Here is an 11,449-nt window from a genome sequence, read left to right as displayed (position 1 = left end):
TCACCAACTCCGGAGTTTACCAAACTCATGCCCATTGAGTCAGTGATGCCATCCAACCATCTCATCCTCTGTCTTCCCCTTCTCCTGCCTTCAATCTTTCCCAGCATCAGGGTCTTTTCCAATGAGTCAGCTCTTCGAATCAGGTGGCCGAAGTATTGGACTTTCAGCTTCAGCATCAGTCCTTCCAGTGAACACCCAGGACTGATTTCCTTTAGGATGGACTGGTTGGATCTCCTTGCAGTCCAAGGGACTCTCAAGAGTCTTCTCCAACACCACAGTTCAAAAGCATCAATTCTTCGGCACTCAGCTTTCTTTATAGTCCAACTCTCACATCCATATGTGACTACTGGAAAAACCATAGCCTTGACTAGATGGACCTTTGTTGGCAAAGTAATGTCTCTGCTTTTTAATATGCTGTCTAGCTTGGTCATAACTTTCCTTCCAAGGAGTAAGCGTCTTTTTATTTCATGGCCGCAGTCACCATCTGCAGTGATTTTGGAGCCCAAAAAAATAAAAGTCTGCCACTGTTTCCACTGTTTCTCCTTCTATTTGCCATGAAGTGATGGGACCAGATGCCATGATCTTAGTTTTCTGAATGTTGAGCTTTAAGCCAACCTCTTCACTCTCACTTTCATCAGGAGGCTTTTAGTTCTTTCTGTCATAAGGGTGGTGTCATGTGCATATCTGAGGTTATTGATATTTCTCCCGGCAATCTTGATTCCAGCTTGTGCTTCATCCAGCCCAGTGTCTCTCCTGATGTACTCTGCATATAAGTTAAATAAGCACAGTGACAATATACAGCTTTGACATATCCCTTTTCCTATTTGGAACCAGTCTATTGTTCCATGTGCAGTTTAACTGTTGCTTCCTGATCTGCATACAGATTTCTCAAGAGGCAGGTCAGGTGGTCTGGTATTCCCATCACTTTCAGAATTTTCTAGTTTATTGTGATCCACACAGTCAAAGACTTTGGCATAGTCATCAAGATTAGGAGTCCCTTATCAGAGACCACCTTTGATCCACTGTTAGAAAAACCTTCATCATGCTCTCCAGTTGAGACAGTGTTTCAAGGGTGAGGCCAGGTTTGTCTCCCTTTGCCTGACAAAGCAATAAAAGTCATCCTTTCTACTACATCCAAAACTGTCTCTGGGGTTTGATTGGCACCAGTGTACAGAGAGGCAGAGCTTTGGTCATAGTACTACAAACTGATTCTACCTGTAAAATTCTTAGGATGAATCTTTTCATGCCTCTCCCCCCGCTCCCCCCCCCCCCCGCTTTTTTAATAAGTATGACTAGGTCAGCAATAGCATCATACTTTTAAAGGTGAATTGCTTTAAAGAAAAATACATCTATGAGCTCCCAGATTTACTGATGAAAGGACATCCTTTAAACAGACTAAGCTGTATTTTTTTTTTTTTTTTTTTGGCCATGGCATGTGGGATCTTAGTTCCCCGACAAAGAATTGAGCCTGTGCCCTCTGCTGTGGAAGTTGTGAGTCCTAACCACTGGACCACCAGTGAATTCTTCTGTAGTCTTAATTTTGAATTTAAAATGATAAGTTATGAGTCATGCATTTTTATAGCTAGTGGGAGAAAAAAAACTAGTGCCAATTCTCAAAACTTTATGAATGGTATAGGTGGGTGAGTATGTTTATGGTAAAATTGGAAATGATGACCTTATTGTGAAAGGCAGATCTACTGTAGCATTTAATTAGATAAATGTAGTTCCAGGGTCATGTAAAATTCTATTACATGCTTTTGAACTAGAATTCCTTTAGGATTTTAAAACCTTTTCATGTTACTAACCTACAAGGTAAAGTAAGTGTTGTATACAGTTACTGCTCTCACTTAAACACCTTAAAACTTCTAACTGCTTTTTCCTTTGATTAGAGATCAAGCAAGTGGGACTCCCCAATACCATCACCATCTTTTTTTCTTTATATCATTTATGTTTTATGGATTTCTGCAGTAAGAATCTGCCAGGTTGGGAAGTTTCTAATGTTATGAAGAAATTGTTTTGCAGCTATTTAGAGTGATATACACCTATTCATAGAGATATTTATTAAGCATTTATTATAAATTGTATAATTGAGAACAAAACACTTTATAGAATTAAAAGCTCACAGTCTGGATTATATCATCTATGACATAGGTTATATTATTACGATAATTTTTTTTGTGTTTTGTTTTTGTTTTTTTTTGTTTTTGTTTTTGTTTTTTATTACGATAATTTATGACGGGGTTATTTTCCTTGACATTATAACAGGTGCAGTCAGTACACCAATTCTTTCTACCAAGTAGGTGGATTTATTTAATTTTATATTAGTTATCAAAGATTTTAAGATGAACATTGGTAGAACTTCCCTGGTGGTCCAGTGGGTAAGACTCCACACTTCCAGTGCAGGGGGCCTGGGTTCAATCCCTGGCCAAGGAACTAGATCCCACATGCCTCACCTAAGAATTCACACACAGCAACTATTAGTAAAAAATCCCACATGCCACAACTAAAGAACTTGCACGCTGCAACTAGGACCTGGCTCAGCCAAATAAATACATAACATTTTTAATTGGTTAAGGTTCCTCCTAATTAGCAACATGTTTAATGCTTGGGTAACTGTCAGGGTATTTTACTCTACAAGTTGTCAGGAGCTGTGCTTTTCCTCCCCAATTTTAACACCAACTGATGTCAGGCAAAGCTACCTCTTAGCCTTTTAATTAGAACAGATGGACAAAATGGCCTGTTAGGCATTTGTTCACCAATTCTAGGCTACAACTAAAATTTCAGCATCCCTAAAGGGGCAAAAAAAAAAGGTTGACAGATGATCAACTCGAACTCCCTTTTTATTACATGATTAATCCCTACTTTTATGGTATTGAAGTATTGTTTTATGAAATACTATCATTAGTAGTATTAGTTGGTTTCAATATTCTTGGCAAAATAAAATGTTGACAGCCCTATATTAGCTCCCACTTTAAGTGCTCCATGAAATCTAAAAATCTGGGGACCTCTAAATCAAGAGTTTTTCTAAAGTTCTGGGACTTAGTTATTATTTTATAAAGATGTTAACACAATAGGTTCATTGATCTTGACATTTAGTTATATTTGAAATTTTTCATATATGACAAGACAATGAGTGAACCTTCATGCAAAGTTATTAATGTAAGAAAAGTGGATTTTACTTCCACTCAGCTTACTATCATGATCCAGATTAAGAATAATGTCAATCCGGGCTTCCCTACTGGCTCCGTGGTAAAGAATCCACCTGCCAATGCAGGAGACGTGGGCTCGATCCCTGGTGCAGGAAGATCCCACATGCCTCAGAGCAACCAAGCCCAGGAGCCACAAGTACTGAGCCTGTGCTCTAGAGCCCAGGAGCTGGGACCATTGAGACCAAAAACCAAAACTACTGAAGCCAGCATGCCCTACAGCCCATGCTCCACAACAGGAGAAGCTACCACAATGAGAACCTCACAGCGCAACAACGAGAAGCCCCTGTTCACCACAACTAGAGGAAAGCCCACACAGCAGTGGATGGCCAGCACAGCCGAAAAATAAAAAAGAATAACGTCAATCCATCCTAGTCCCTTCACAACTTATGACGGTAAAGGGTTAAATAAAATAACACTGAGATTTACATAGGATGACTGTTAACTGCACATCTGCATTTTCTGAGAAAATGTATTTTTTATGTTTCCGAGAAAATGTATTTTTTATGGACTTAAGCAGTATTTCATTAACAAAAGAATTGCATGCATGAGCTGAAGTTACCAGTAATCATGCTCAAGGGGAGAGACTAGAAATCAAATTTTAATCAGTAAATGGGTAAATATCATTCAGATTATAAATTAAGGGTACTGGTATGATGCTTGTCCTAAGGTCTTTGAACAACATTACAGGCAGTTTGACCTCAAACATGGAACTGAACAGTGCCAGGCTGAGAATGTTGTCAGCTAGGCCATGTAGAAACTACATGTTCTTCAAGTGCAGTAATACCTATATCTTTGAGGATTGTCTCTATCTTTCTTGTTCTTTCAACTTGTCCCTTACAGATGAACAGAAGTCAATTTCTGTCAAGTCTTGGTTCTTCAAGCGCTATTTCAAAAGCTTTTTTCATTTGTAAGCATATAGAGTTTTATAGATTCTCAGCTTTATTTTCAATCTAAAATAACTTTGAACATTACCCACTGCCTCTACATGCTCATTACTATAGGATAAATTGATTTTTTTGCTGGTAATACTGCCTGTCAACATTTTCATTATTGGGTTAGGCAGCAGCTCATCTCATTCCATGTATAAGATAGACATGAGAGATGGTCTTTTATGTCTGTATCAACCATTAAACTTAGCTAACTAAATGTGTTAAATTTATTTCAAAATCTCCCAACTATGAAAAGTAGAGTTCCACTTATGTATTCCATCTCTGCACAGCACTCTTTAACCATAAACTTTCTTGATACTGACTTCCTCTCCTCATTCTAGACAATAAGATATTATATGTTCCCTTTAATATCATTATGACTTTATACTTTTAGAATTGGTCAGCCTTTATCTTTCCAACTTGCAGTGTGCCTGGCAGTCATCACGTGAACTTTGGGTATCTCTCCACCTCTGCAATCCTTCAGGCGAAGAGCATTTTGATCATCATATAAAGCAACCTCATCACTTCCTCATTTAATACTATTCCTCAGGACCCACTGGGAAGCTGCTTCTAGCACAGAAGCTAAAACAATATTGACTTTTCATTGTTGGTTACTGTTTCTATCCTAACCCTGAGAAACACCTGCTGTAGACTCTCCTGTAATGGGAATATTATACCATGAATTACATGTTTTCATTTAACAGTGCCACCCAGCATATGCACTAGAGGTCAGTCCCTGTTCCTGAAGAACCTTTCAGTTCAGTCACTCAGTCACGTCCAACTCTTTGTGACCCCATGGACTGCAGCATGCCAGGCTTCCCTTGTCCATCACCAACTCCCAGAGGTTACTCAAACTCATGTCCATCGAGTTGGTGATGCCATCCAACCATCTCATCCTCTGTCGTCCCCTTCTCCTCCTGCCTTCAATCTTTCCCAGCATCAGGGTCTTTTCCAATGAGTCAGCTCTTCACATCAAGTGGCCAAAGTATTGGAGTTTCCCTTCAGCATCAGTCCTTCCAATGAATTATCAGGACTGATTTCCTTTAGGATTGACTGATTAGATCTCCTTGCAGTCCAAGGGACTGTCAAGAGTCTTCTCCAACACCACAGTTTAAAAGCATCAATTCTTCGGCCCTCAGCTTTCTTTATGGTCCAAGCATCACATCCCTACATGGCTAATGGAAAAACCATACCTTTGACTAGATGGACCTTTGTCAGCCAAGTAGTGTCTCTGCTTTTTAATATGCTGTCTAGGTTAGTCGTAGTTTTTCTTCCAAGGAGCAAGTGTCTTTTAGCTTCGTGGCTGCAGTCACCATCTGTGGTGATTTTGGAGCCCAAGAAAATAAAGTCTGTCACTGTTTCCATTGTTTCCCCATCCATTTGCCATGAAGGGGTGGGGATCATGGATGCCATAATCTTAGTTTTCTGAATGTTGAGTTTTAAGCCAGCTTTTTCATTCTCCTCTTTCACTTTCATCAAGAGACTCTTTAGTTCTCCTTCGCTTTCTGCCATAAGGGTGATATCATCTGCATATCTGAGATTATTGATATTTCTCCCAGCAATCTTGATTCCAGCTTGTACTTCATCCAGCCCAACATTTTGCATGATGTACTCTGTATATAAGTTAAATAAGCAGGGTGACAATATACAGCTTTGATGTACTCCTTTCCCTATTTGGAACCAGTCTGTTGTTCCATGTGCAGTTCTAACTGTTGCTTCCTGACCTGCATACAGATTTCTTAGGAGGCAGGTCAGGTTGTCTGGTATGCCCATCTCTTTAAGAATTTTCCACAGTTTGCTGTGATTCATACAGTCAAAGCCTTTGGCATAGTCAATAAAACAGAAGTTTATGTTTTTCTGGAACTCTCTTGCTTTTTCGATGATCCAACAGATGTTGGCAATTTGATCTCTGGTTCCTCTGCATTTTCTAAAACCAGCTTGAACATCTGAAGTTCACGGTTCACATACTGCTGAAGTCTGGTTTGGAGACTTTTGAGCAGTGCTTCACTAGCGTGTGAGATGAGTTCAACTGTGCGGTAGTTTGAGCATTCTTTGGCATTGCCTTTCTTTGGGATTGGAACGAAAACTGACATTTTCCAGTCCTGTGGCCACTGCTGAGTTTTCCAAATTTGCTGGCATATTGAGTGCAGCACTTTCACAGCATCATCTTTTGGGATTTGAAATAGCTCAACTGGAATTCCATCACCTCCACTAGCTCTGTTTGTAGTGATGCTTCCTAAGGCCCACTTGACTTCTCATTCCAGGATGTCTGGCTCTAGGTGAGTGATCACACCATCGTGGTTATCTGGGTCATGAAGATCTTTTTTGTATAGTTCTTCTGTGTATTCTTGCCACCTCTTCTTAATATCTTCTGCTTCTGTTAGGTCCATTTCTGTCCTTTATTGTGCCCATCTTTGCATGAAGTGTTCCCTTGGTATCTCTAATTTCCTTGAAGAGATCTCTAGTCTTTCCCATTCTGTTATTTTCCTCTATTCCTTTGCATTGATCACTGAGGAAGGCTTTCTTATCTCTCCTTGCTATTCTTTGGAACTCTGCATTCAAATGGGTATATCTTTCATTTTCTCCCTTGCATTTAGTTTGTCTTCTTTTCTCAGCTGTTTGTAAGAACCTTTATATCCCCAGAATTCTAGTGACTTACAAGTTCAGTTTACAGTTCTGTGATTCTCATGTGCTTTTGGTGTCTGGTTTGCCAAGACATTGGTAATACTACATGACTCGCTTTTTTTTTCAGTCCTGGGAAAGAAAATGTTTCAAATTTTAATCATTACATAAATCTGCCCAGTACCCCCAAACAACTGGGGTACTGTGTGTACTGAAATTACTACACTACAAAGTAATTTTGAAGAAGGTTAAGTGGGTATTTATACCAAAATCATCCTAGTTATTCACTGCCCATCCATGAGCATGCTAGAGGGTCCCTAACAAAGCAAAAAGATAGTGAAGTGAAAGGACTTCCCATGTGGCGCTAGTGGTAAAGAACCCACCTGCCATTGCAGGTAGATGTAAGAGACACGGGTTGGATCCCTGGGTCAGGAAGATCCCCTGGAGAAGGGCACAGCACCCCACTCCAGTATTCTTGCCTGGAGAATCCCTTGGACAGAGGAGCCTGGTGGGCTACAGTCCATACGGTCACAAAGAGTCAGACACAACTGAAGTGACTAAGAGCTAGGGACTCTGTGTTTTCCACTGTGTGAACTTGATCAGATCACTTAACCTAGTTGAGCCCCATAAAGCAGCAATAATAGGGCTCTCCCACAGAGCTGTCATGAACATGAAATGCCCGTGAAGCACTTCACACTGTGCTCAGCCCCAGGTAGGTGTCCTCAATTATTATTGTCCTTTATTGAATTTCAGCTGTTTAACAGTGTATCAAAATGCCGTAGGAATCACTACTGTTGCATCTGCCATGACCATTTCAATTCAAAGAAACCTTTTCTTAATAAAAAAAAAACTATTGTTTGGTTAGAACTATAGTCAACCAACCATATTTAGATTTGAGCGTAAGGAGGCTTGGATTGTTACACGCTTTATTTGATCAGTATCCCGAACAAGAAGCTGGAGAAAAACAGAAGCAATAAACACACCACACAAAGGTAATGAGACTGGACATTTAAGCTGAGAGAAGTAACCCACACGTTGCTACTTTATTCTCCTTCCGTTTTTGTCCTTTGGTGGTTTAGTGACTAAGTCGTACCCAAGTCTTGCAACTCCATGGACTGTAGCAAACCAGACTCCTCTTACTAATGGGATTTCCCAGGCAAAGATACTGGAGTGGGTTGCCATTTCCTTCTCCAGGGGATCTTCCTGACCCAGGGATAGAACCCCTGTCTCCTACATTGGCAGGCGGATTCTTTACTGACTGAGCCAACAGGGAAGTCTTTTGTCCTTTAGCCTTTTCTATTACAGAGGAGGCAATGGCACCCCACTCCAGTACTCTTGCCTAGAAAATCCCATGGACGGAGGAGCCTGGTAGGCTGCCGTCTGTGGGGTCGCTAGGAGTCGGGCACGACTGAGCGACTTCACTTTCAATTCTCACTTTCATGCATTGAAGAAGGAAATGGCAACCCACTCCAGTGTTCTTGCCTGGAGAATCCCAGGGACGGGGGAGCCTGGTGGGCTGTCGTCTATGGGGTCGCACAGAGTCGGACACGACTGAAGCGACTTAGCAGCAGCAGCAGCAGCGGCTTTTCTATTAATGTCTACTCCAAAGAATGAAAACTCCTAGTGAGAAATGCCAAGTTCTAAAGACTCCCATGTACTTTTTACCATAACCACCAGGAGGAGCCCTGGCCACACATTTCTATGGCAAGGTACTAGATAGAGTGAAACAATCTTATTTTGCAAGTTTCTTATTAACACTTAATCTAGATTAGAACAACTACGATGAACTAAAGAGCCTCTTGATGAAAGTGAAAGAGGAGAGTGAAAAAGTTGGCTTAAAACTCAACATTCAGAAAACTAAGATCATGGCATGTGGTCCCATCACTTCATGGCAAATAGAGGGGGAGACAGTGGAAATAGTGATAGACTTCATTTTGGGGGGCTCCAAAATCACTGCAGATGGTGACTGCAGCCATGAAATTAAAAGACGCTTGCTCCTTGGAAGGAAAGCTATGACCAACCTAGAAAGATAGTGAAAGTGAAGTCACTCAGTCGTGTCCGACTCTCTTTGACCTCATGGACTAGAGCCTACCAGGCTCCTTCGTCCATGGGATTTTCCACGCAAGAATACAGGAGTGGATTGCCACTTCCTTCTCCAGGAGATCTTCCCAACCCAGGGATTTGAACCCGTGTCTCCCATATTGTAGACAGACGCTTTACATCTGAGCCACCAGGGAAGTCTGACCAACCTAGACAGCTTATTAAAAACAGAGACATTACTTAGCCAACAAAGGTCCGTCTGGTCAAAGCTACGGTTTTTCCAGTAGTCATGCATGGATGTGAGAGTTGGACTATAAAGAAAGCCGAGCACCGAAGAACTGATGCTTCTGGACTGTGGTGTTGGAGGAAACTCTTGAGAGTCCCTTGGACAGCAAGGAGATCCAACCAGCCATCCTAAAGGAAATCAGTCCTAAATATTCATTGGAAGGACTGATGCTGAAGGTGAAACTCCAATACTTTGGCCACCTTAGGTGAAGAACTGACTCATTGGAAAAGACCCTGATGCTGGGAAAGATAGTAGGCAGGAGGAGAAGGGGACAACAGAAGATGAGATGGTTGGATGGCATCACTGACTCAATGGGCATGAGTTTGAGTAAACTCCAGGAGTTGGTGATGGGCAGGGAGGCCTGGCGTGCTGCGGTCCATGGGGTCACAGAGTCGAACACGACTGAGCGACTGAAATGAACTGAACTGAGAAGAACTTCAGTACTGTTGACTAATGGGGAGTACCACTGGATTTCAAAGAAGCTGTTTCATCCAGTGAAGTTTTTATTAGTGTCCTAAGAAGAAGAGAATGTAAACCCTAAGGGCAGACTCAAACTCCAAATAATAAGCAGATCAAAGCAAGTGGATCTGAGACTGTTCTTTATCAGTAAGCACAGAAAAATGCACACTTGCAGGGGAAGAGCTTCGTAAAAGTCCATGTGTAATATCAAATAATATTTCTAATCTCCTACTGCCTTCAGACACATCTTAAATGATAGAAACTTTTCAAATAATATACTTCCTAAGTGAAGTACATTTCTCTAGGCTTAATCTTCTAATTTCCAAAGAGAAATAAGATTTATTTTTCCATCTTAGTCGCTCGGTCATGCCCGACTCTTTTTGACCCTGTGGACTGTATGTAGCTTGCCAGGCTCCTCTGTCCATAGAATTCTCCAGGCAAGAATACTGGAGTCAGTAGACATTCCCTTCTCCAGGGGATCTTCCTGACCCAGTGATCAAACCTGGGTGTCCTGCATTGCAGGAAGATTCTTTACTGTCTGAACCACCAGGAAAGCCCTTTTCTTCTTGATAAGAAGGATTCAATATACTCATAATTCTCTGGGAAGATGAAATTAAGAGTCAGTTCTTTCTCTCTGTGTATGTGTATATGTGGTAAATATTTATATATTTTTTGTTTTGTTTTTCTTTTTTATTTTTTCCTTGTCTTTTCTTTCTCATAAATATTTATATTTTGCATGTATCAGCTCCAAGTCAAAAACTCATTTTACAAATACAAATCAAAATAAAAAGTATACACTTGCAAAAGAAATAATCCTGCCTTTGCGGAAGATGTACCAGCAGAACTTCTGTCTATAGCTCTTCAGATACTTGATCAGATCTAATACCTTGAATCTATTTGTCACTTCCACTGTATAATTGTAATGGATTTGATTTAGGTCGTACCTGAATGGTCTAGTATGGAAAACATCAGTTTTCATTCCAATCCCAAAGAAAGGCAATGCCAAAGAATTTCAAACCACCGCACAGTTGCACTCATCTCACATGCTAGCAAAGTAATCCTCAAAATTCTCCAAGCCAGGCTTCAACAGTACATGAACTATGAACTTCTAGATGTCCAAGCTGGTTTTAGAAAATGCAGAGGAACCAGAAATCAAATTGCCAACATCTGTTGGATCATCGAAAAAGCAAAAGAGTCCCAGAAAAACTTCAACTTCTGCTTTATTGACTATGCCAAAGCCTTTGACTGTGTGGATCACAACAAACTGTGGAAAATTCTTAAAGAGATGGAAATACCAGACAACCTGACCTGCCTCCTAAGAAATCTGTATGCAGGTCAGGAAGCAACAGTTAGAACTGCACATGGAACAACAGACTGGTTCCAAATAGGGAAAGGAGTACATCAAAGCTGTATATTGTCACCCTGCTTATTTAATTTATATGCAGAGTACATCATGCAAAATGTTGGGCTGGATGAAGTACAAGCTGGAATCAAGATTGCTGGGAGAAATATCAATAACCTCAGATATGAAGATGATATCACCCTTATGGCAGAAAGCAAAGGAGAACTAAAGAGTCCTTGATGAAAGTGAAAGAGGAGAGTGAAAAAGCTGGCTTAAAACTCAACATTCAGAAAACTAAGATCATGGCATCGATGATCCCCACCCCTTCATGGCAAATGGATGGGGAAACAATGGAAACAGTGACAGACTTTATTTTCTTGGGCTCCAAAATCACCACAGATGGTGACTGCAGCCACGAAGCTAAAAGACACTTGCTCCTTGGAAGAAAAGCTATGACCAACCTTGACAGCATATTAAAAAGCAGAGACATTACTTTGCCATCAAAGGTCCATCTAGTCAAAGGTATGGTTTTTCCAGTAGCCATGTATGGATGGGAGAGTTG

Source organism: Cervus elaphus, chromosome 15 (assembly GCF_910594005.1).
Source record: "Cervus elaphus chromosome 15, mCerEla1.1, whole genome shotgun sequence".
Classification (NCBI taxonomy): domain Eukaryota; kingdom Metazoa; phylum Chordata; class Mammalia; order Artiodactyla; family Cervidae; genus Cervus; species Cervus elaphus.
This window is presented reverse-complemented; position numbering follows the sequence as displayed.